This window comes from Myotis brandtii, unplaced genomic scaffold, assembly GCF_000412655.1.
Source record: "Myotis brandtii unplaced genomic scaffold, ASM41265v1 scaffold297, whole genome shotgun sequence".
In the NCBI taxonomy this organism is placed as follows: Eukaryota; Metazoa; Chordata; class Mammalia; order Chiroptera; family Vespertilionidae; genus Myotis; species Myotis brandtii.
This window is the reverse complement of record NW_005361351.1, coordinates 1354137-1361278: the sequence shown is the minus strand read 5'-3', so window position 1 is coordinate 1361278 and position 7142 is coordinate 1354137. Positions and strand designations below refer to the sequence as shown.

At 41.7% G+C, this 7142-nt stretch overlaps 1 long non-coding RNA gene across 1 annotated transcript in view; it reads right to left on the bottom strand.

Moving 5' to 3' along the window:
- Positions 1-6859, bottom strand: part of LOC106726635 — a 26912-nt gene extending 20053 nt beyond the window's left edge. The window contains exon 1 of the long non-coding RNA XR_001362706.1: positions 6783-6859. This is a non-coding gene — a long non-coding RNA (uncharacterized LOC106726635). The remainder of the gene's footprint in view (positions 1-6782) is intronic.
- Positions 6860-7142: the final 283 nt, after the last annotated feature.

Below are 7142 nucleotides of genomic sequence, written 5' to 3'. Positions count from 1 at the left end.
GCAGGGGAGGGCAGTTGGGGGGGAACCAGGCTTGCAGGGGAGGGCAGTTGGGGGGGAACCAGGCTTGCAGGGGAGGGCAGTTGGGGGGGAACCAGGCTTGCAGGGGAGGGCAGTTGGGGGGGAACCAGGCTTGCAGGGGAGGGCAGTTGGGGGGGAACCAGGCTTGCAGGGGAGGGCAGTTGGGGGGGAACCAGGCTTGCAGGGGAGGGCAGTTGGGGGGGAACCAGGCTTGCAGGGGAGGGCAGTTGGGGGCAATTGGGCCGGCAGGGGAGCAGTTAGGCATTGATCAGGATGGCAGGGGAGTGGTTAGGGGTGATCAGGCCGGCAGGCAGAAGTGGTTAGAGGCAATCAGGCGAGCGGTTGGGAGCCAGCAGTTCCAGATTGTGAGAAGGATGTCCAACTGCTGGTTTAGGGATCAGGCCTAAATCAGCAGTTGGACATCCCTCGAGGAGTCCCAGATTGAAGAGGGTGCAGGCTGGGTTGAGGGACACCCCCCAGTGCACGAATTTCATGCACCGGACCTCTAGTGGACATATAAGGTCTGAAGAAGTTCAGGCTTCCAACTCAGTTGCACCAGAGCCCTATTCTGCATGTTCTATTTTGCAGGATCTGATCCCCTTTGTGCTTGGGCTTCAATCAGGCTGACTTCCAATCTACTTGCTGGCACCCAAGCCTGCTGCCCAGTTTTCCTCACCAAATAGGAGTAACTGCCCAGATCCCTAAAATAATGTGTTTGAGTGAGGCTGGGGGCAGGGCAGGATTGCACTGAGGAGCTCAGACCAGCAGGGGAGTCTGGAACAAACCAATTTTGAGGGGTGGGGAAATCCTGTAACAAAAATCTAGGTGCATTTATGAAGAAAGAGGGAAGTAGAGAATAAGTAGGCCCAAACAACACAGTTGTCAGAGTAGATAAGCCTTGGAAAGTGATTCCTTTAAAAGCAGAGAAATAATAAGTGTGCATTGAGGATACTCAAAACTACACCTTAATTTATAACATCTATCTTCAAATTCACATGCAAATCTAAAATTGAATGTTACAGCTTTCCTCGTAGCTGTCCCATTATTTCTTCAACACAACACATGTACAAGAGCAGTGCACACAGGCCTTTTCCATACACACCAGCCTACAGAACACTCTGTTTCTTTGTTTGGAAGGGAAAGGGGGTGGGGTGGGGTGGGCTGCAATGGTTCCTAAAATCAGAACTTACCTAACTACCTAGTAAACTGAAGCTCAAAATAAACAGAATAGAAGATAAAATGGGTGATGTAGACAGACTACTCACGACAATAAAATATTTTTAGCTGAGCATTTAGGTCAGATTTTGAAAAAACTGAAGTTATCCCAGATGAATTATCTTTATATAATACTAGAGGCCTGGTGCACAAAATTTGTGCACAGGGGTGGGGCCTCAGCCTGGCCTGCACCCTTTCTAATCCGGGACCCCTCAGAGGATGTCCAACATGCCTCTCGAAATCTGGGACTGCTGGCTCCTAAAACCGCTCACCTGCCTGCCTGCCTGATTGCCCCTAACCCCTCTGCCTGCCTGCCTGATCACCCCTAACCACCTCTGCCTGCCTCTAACCCCTCTGCCTGCCTGCCGGATCACCCCTAACCACCTCTGCATGCCTGATTGCCCCTAACCACCTCTGCCTGCCTACCTGATTGCCCCTAACTGCTCCCCTGACAGCTTGACCACCACTGACTGCTCCCCCTGCTGGCCTGATCACCCCTAACCACCTCTGTCTTGGCCCTGCACACAGGACCCAGGCTTCCCTCCCTCTGGCTGGCCGCAGCACCCAGGATCCAGGCTGGCCACAGCCGCAGGCATCCAGGGACGGGCGGCTTCGCCCAGGCCACAGCCGCTGGCGCCAGGGACTTGGGGTGGGAAGGCTTCAGCTTCTCCCGGGCCGCAGCCACAGCCATTGGCACCCGGGACTGCAGGCAGGTGGCTTCGCCCGGGCCCAGCTTTATCAGGAAGGACGTTCGGAAGACGTCTGGTCTAATTAGGATATTACCCTTTTATTAGTATAGATGATAAACTGATAAGAGTTGAAGAAAGATACTCCAATGCATGGCTGACTAAAACACAGAATAAAAATTAGCAAATACACATAAATGTATTCAAGGTACAAATTCTGGAACTACACATTTGTCACAGAAGTATACACCGAGAGAGTGCCTGGTGCATAAAGTGCCCTAGAGCCAGCAGCTCTCAGTCTCTTAAGTTACTAAGTCTCACATCATCTCAGGGATAGTACTTGCTATTCTAATAATTAATAAAATGTCTACACCACATACAAATACATGGAATGTGTTCACATGTTATCAATAGTCCATCGAACAATTACAAGAGCCCTGGCTCGGTGGCTCAGTTGGTTGGAGCATCGTTTTCAGGTTCAGCAAAGTTTTCGGGTTCAATCCCCAATCAGGGCACATACGTAGCATACGTAGGTTGCGGGTTTGATCCCCAGTCAGGGAGTGTTTGGGAGGAAACTGATTGGCATTTCTCTCCCACATCAATGTTTCTATCTATCTCTCCCTTCCTCTCTCTCTAAAAATCAATAAAAACATATCCTCATCTGAGGATTAAAAAATTAAAAAAAAAAACTACAAGAGTGTTTGTAGAGTTGGTATTATATTTATTTCTGTTTACAGTTAATGAAATTGAGGTTCAAACAAGGACATATGATATGGCCATAATCACTAGGGTTCAGAAGTTTTGAAGCCTTAATTCCAACAGTTTTTGACACTAAATTTTGTGGGTTTGTCATGGTATATGTAAAAACATTGTGGCCACACAACTAAGTCACGTTTTCTGACGACTTCTGTGGTAATGAATATTTTAATCCCCAGTTGCCTGATTTGTCTTTCTTTCGTTTAATTCCAAATTCTTTGGAAAGGCTCGGTCATCTTCAACTCGAATCCTCACCACTTGGGAATTGCACATCTTACTTTGAAAAGAACTATTTGCCCTAAGAAAATAATTTAATATAGCATTTGGTTTTCATAGTTATTTGGCTAAGCTTCTGACATGACCATGATTTGCCTGTCAACATTTTTGAATCATTCTAACTGAAGGAAAAAGTCTTTAGAGACAGATAATCTCAAAACATGAAATTGAAATTTTGATATTTTGCATAGTCAGAAAGACTTGTTCTGCTTAGAAAGTGTTTTCTCTGTAACACAGATGTGCTTTTCAAAGCCTTGGAATTTCCTCTTTCAAAAATATGTTGAGCCAACTGAATTTTTCAAGGAAATAATTTATATCCTGAATTTGGTCTGCTGAAAAGCATGCAAGAATTGCAATCATGCTCTTTGTAAATGTTTTTAAGTTTTCCTGGAGTTTATCATGTGAGGATGAACTAAAGAGACTGTAGTCCTAGGATTAATGTAGACTTTGATTTTTAAAAGAATGATAAAGTGCACCAAAGTTTAAAAAAATGTGCCAACATGTATATTATCATTAATCCTCAGAATTAGAAAAGCTCAATTTGTATTATTTTAAGTCGTTATTGGTCATTATCAGCAATGTGCTTACCATTAAAAGATTTCTAGCAAAATAAAGATTGAGAGTGGGTAAATGTGTTACAATGGTAACAATGTCCCTTTATGTGTTTATAGTGGCCATACCATTTGCATTGCTACCAGCCAAGGGTAAGAGTTCCATTTGCTCAGCAGTTTTACCAACACTTTATGTGGCCAGTCTTTTTCGTTGTTGTTCATTCAGATATGCAGGGTATCTCATTGTGTTCTAATTTGAATTTCTCTAATGATTAGAGTTGTTGAGCATCTTTTTATGTGCTTATTTGCTATTTAAATATCCTATTTGGTGAAGTGTGTGTTCAAATCTTTCAGCCAGCTTTTTTTTTTAATTGCTCCTGCTTCTTCCCCATTGAATTTTGAGAGTATTATGTATTCTGAATGCTAATTACTTATTTGATATATGTTTTGCTGAGATTTTCTTAGTTTATTGCTTGTCTTTTCATTTTAATAGTATCTTTCAAAACTCAGAAGCTCTTTTTTATTTTTAAAAATTATTTTATTTTTTTCCGTCACCTTTATTTATTTATTAATTTATTTATTTAAGAGTAGTGCTTTTGGTGTTATGCCTAAGAAATCTTTTCTGAACTCAAAATCACAAAGTTTTTCTCCTGTTTACTTCTAGAAATTTGATGCATTTTAACATTTTGAGTTAATTTTTGTCTACATTGCAAAGTAGGGGACAAAGTTCAGTATTTTTACATATGGAAGCCCCCTGGACCATTTGTTGAAAACACTGTTTTTTCACAACTGAATTACCTTTACAACTTTGTAGAAAATCAATCAACAACATTTAGTGGCTCTATCTCTGGACTTTTCTCTGTTCTTTGATTCATGTGTCCATCCTTTTACTAATACCACACTGACATGTCTACCTCAGCTTCGTAATAAGCCTTGGAAGCAGGTAGTGGGGACCCACCAATTTTGTTCTCCCTTTTTAAAAATGGCTTGGGCTATTCTGCTTCTTTGAGTTTGCCATTACAATTGTGGAAATAGTCTGTCAATTCTTATTTTAAAATCCAATGTGATTTTGATTCAAACTATATTTTAAAATCTATGCATTGATTCTTGGAGAATTGACGTTATCACATTATTGAGTTGTCCAATTCATGAAAAGAGCACACTACTATGTTCATTAATGTCTCCTTTAATTGGCGCTTCTCTCGTGTTTTGTGGGGTCCACACACAGATTATGCACATATTCTGTTAGATTGATCCATAATTATTTCAAGGGTTTTGGTACTACTGAAAATGGTCTATATATCAATTTTAATTTTCAATTGTTCTGACATGCACTTGATTTTAAAATATTGATTTGCTAATCTCACTTATCTGTTTTTAATAGCTTTTTTGTAGATTCTTTTGGGTCTTTCTACTTAGACAATTAAGTTGTCTGTGAATAAAGACAGCATTTTTTATTTTCAAGCTGTATTTATTATGTATTTCTTCTTCCATTATTGCACTACCTACAATGACTAATAAAAGTATTTATTGGGGGCATTGCTGTCTTGTTCCGATTTTAGGAAGAAAGCATTCAGTCTTTCACCAATAAATATGTTAGCTGTAGGTATTTTGTACATCTATTTCATCAGGTTGAGGAAGACTTCTTTTATAGCATGAATATTGAACTGTGTCAATTTTTTTTTCTGCATCTAGTGAAATGACCATATCCTTTCCCTATAAATGTTTTATTATACTGATTGATTTCTGACTATTGAACCAGTCTTCCATTTCAGAACAAACCCCACATTTTTCCAGTTTTACATATTGCTGGATTCACTTGGTGAATATTTTTTAAGGATGTTTATGTTTATAATTATGAAGGCTATTGCTCTGTCCTTTTATTTTCTTATGATGACTTTGGTTGTGGTTTTTGGGTAATGCTGTCTTCATAAAATGAACTAGGAAGTATCCCCAAAACTTCACTGTAGAAAAAATTCTGTAAAATATTTATTTCTTCCTTAAATATTTGGTAGAATTCACCAGTGAAACTTTCTAAGTCTGGAGTTTTCTTTGAAGAATTTTAACTACAAATTTAATTACTGTAGTTATGTATTTCTTCCTCAGTGAGTTGGTAGTTACCATTTTTTCTTTCTCTGTGGGTTTTTCTCGAACCCTATCAGTTGAATTCAGGTGTTTCTCACCATCATGGTAACACAGATCAAGAATTTAACACCTGTGCATTAGGGGCTATAATAACCACAGGAGGCTGTGGTGTCTACCTTGCTACTCAAAGGTGGCAGAAGCTAGCCTGTGAATGGCTGGAGCAACCAGGGGCATTTTCCTCCTTTGGCACCCCCTCCCATGCATATGGACTCTGGGACTTTGCTTTTGCCCTTAGCACTTCTGGCCACCCCTACACCCAGTACTGCTCTCCCCACAGGACACAGTAGAATGGTGATTTGGGCCTCTGCACCCAACAGCAGTAAAGTTTGAGCTCCTCCTAGAGTGAGCTGCTTATACCTACATGCCCGGACTTTCCTAATTTTTCCAATGAAAGTTCAGGATCCCAGGAACCACCTCAATCCCAGCAAACTGGATGGCTGGTCACCTTCATTCCTATCCCACTGAACTGGCCTCCTTCACTGAGATTTGTTCTAAAGCAGCTGAAGCAGGAATTGAGGGGAAGGGGCCTTAGGGACCTGCAGGGAAGAGTGAGGCTTCTCAACATGAATCAGTGCTGCCTGTTCCTCTCAATAAACAAACTCTCCAGGGCCCTCCAGGGGATAGTACTGAACTTTGCCTGCCTGCCTGAGAAAGTGCACCAAAGTTTAAAAAAAAAAAAATGTGCCAACATGTACATTATCATTAATCCTCAGAATTTGAAAAGCTCAATTTACACTATTTTAAGTCCTTATTGGTCATCATCAGCAATGTGCTTACCATTAAAAGATTTCTAGCAAAATAAAGATTGCGAGTGGGTGGCCTGCTCTTGTAACACACACACAACCAGCTTACTCCAGGAGGAGCTCAAACTTTACTGCTGTTGGGTGCAGAGGCCCAAATCACCATTCTACGTTGCCCTGTGGGGACAGCACTGGAGATCCTGTGACTCAGCAGTCATAGGCATTTTACTCTTTAGCTAGGGTCGAGGTGAACCAGGAAGGAATGGAAGGCAGGGTTGTGTGCACAGATGAAGAGAGCTGAAAGAAAGCTTAGAATAGATCCAGGGGGCTCCTCTCTCAACTTTTGATGGAGATAATTGGTTGGGATAAAGTAAAAGAATTGTAGAGTTGCTTACCTTGACTGTCAGAGTCACTGGTGCTCCAGAATATTGTTATGAGACGTTTAGAGGGCCTCCAGAGGTATCCACCAATGTTCAGACTAAATAGTGTTGATTAAGGTAAAGAATTAATAGGGGCTAATGGTAAAGCCCTAATCCTCTGAGGAAAAAGTGTTCTTCAGAAAAGTGCTTAAGAATTGTTACATGACAACAATATGGAGAAAACACATAATCCACATGAGGGTAAAAGGCTGTCCTTCCACCTCTCTTTCAGAGACAGGGGAAGGGGAGGGCGACAGAGGCGAGAGGCGAGAGGCGAGGAAAGAGAGAGAAAGAGAGAGAAAGAGGAGGGGGAGGGAGGGAGGGGAAACATTGGTT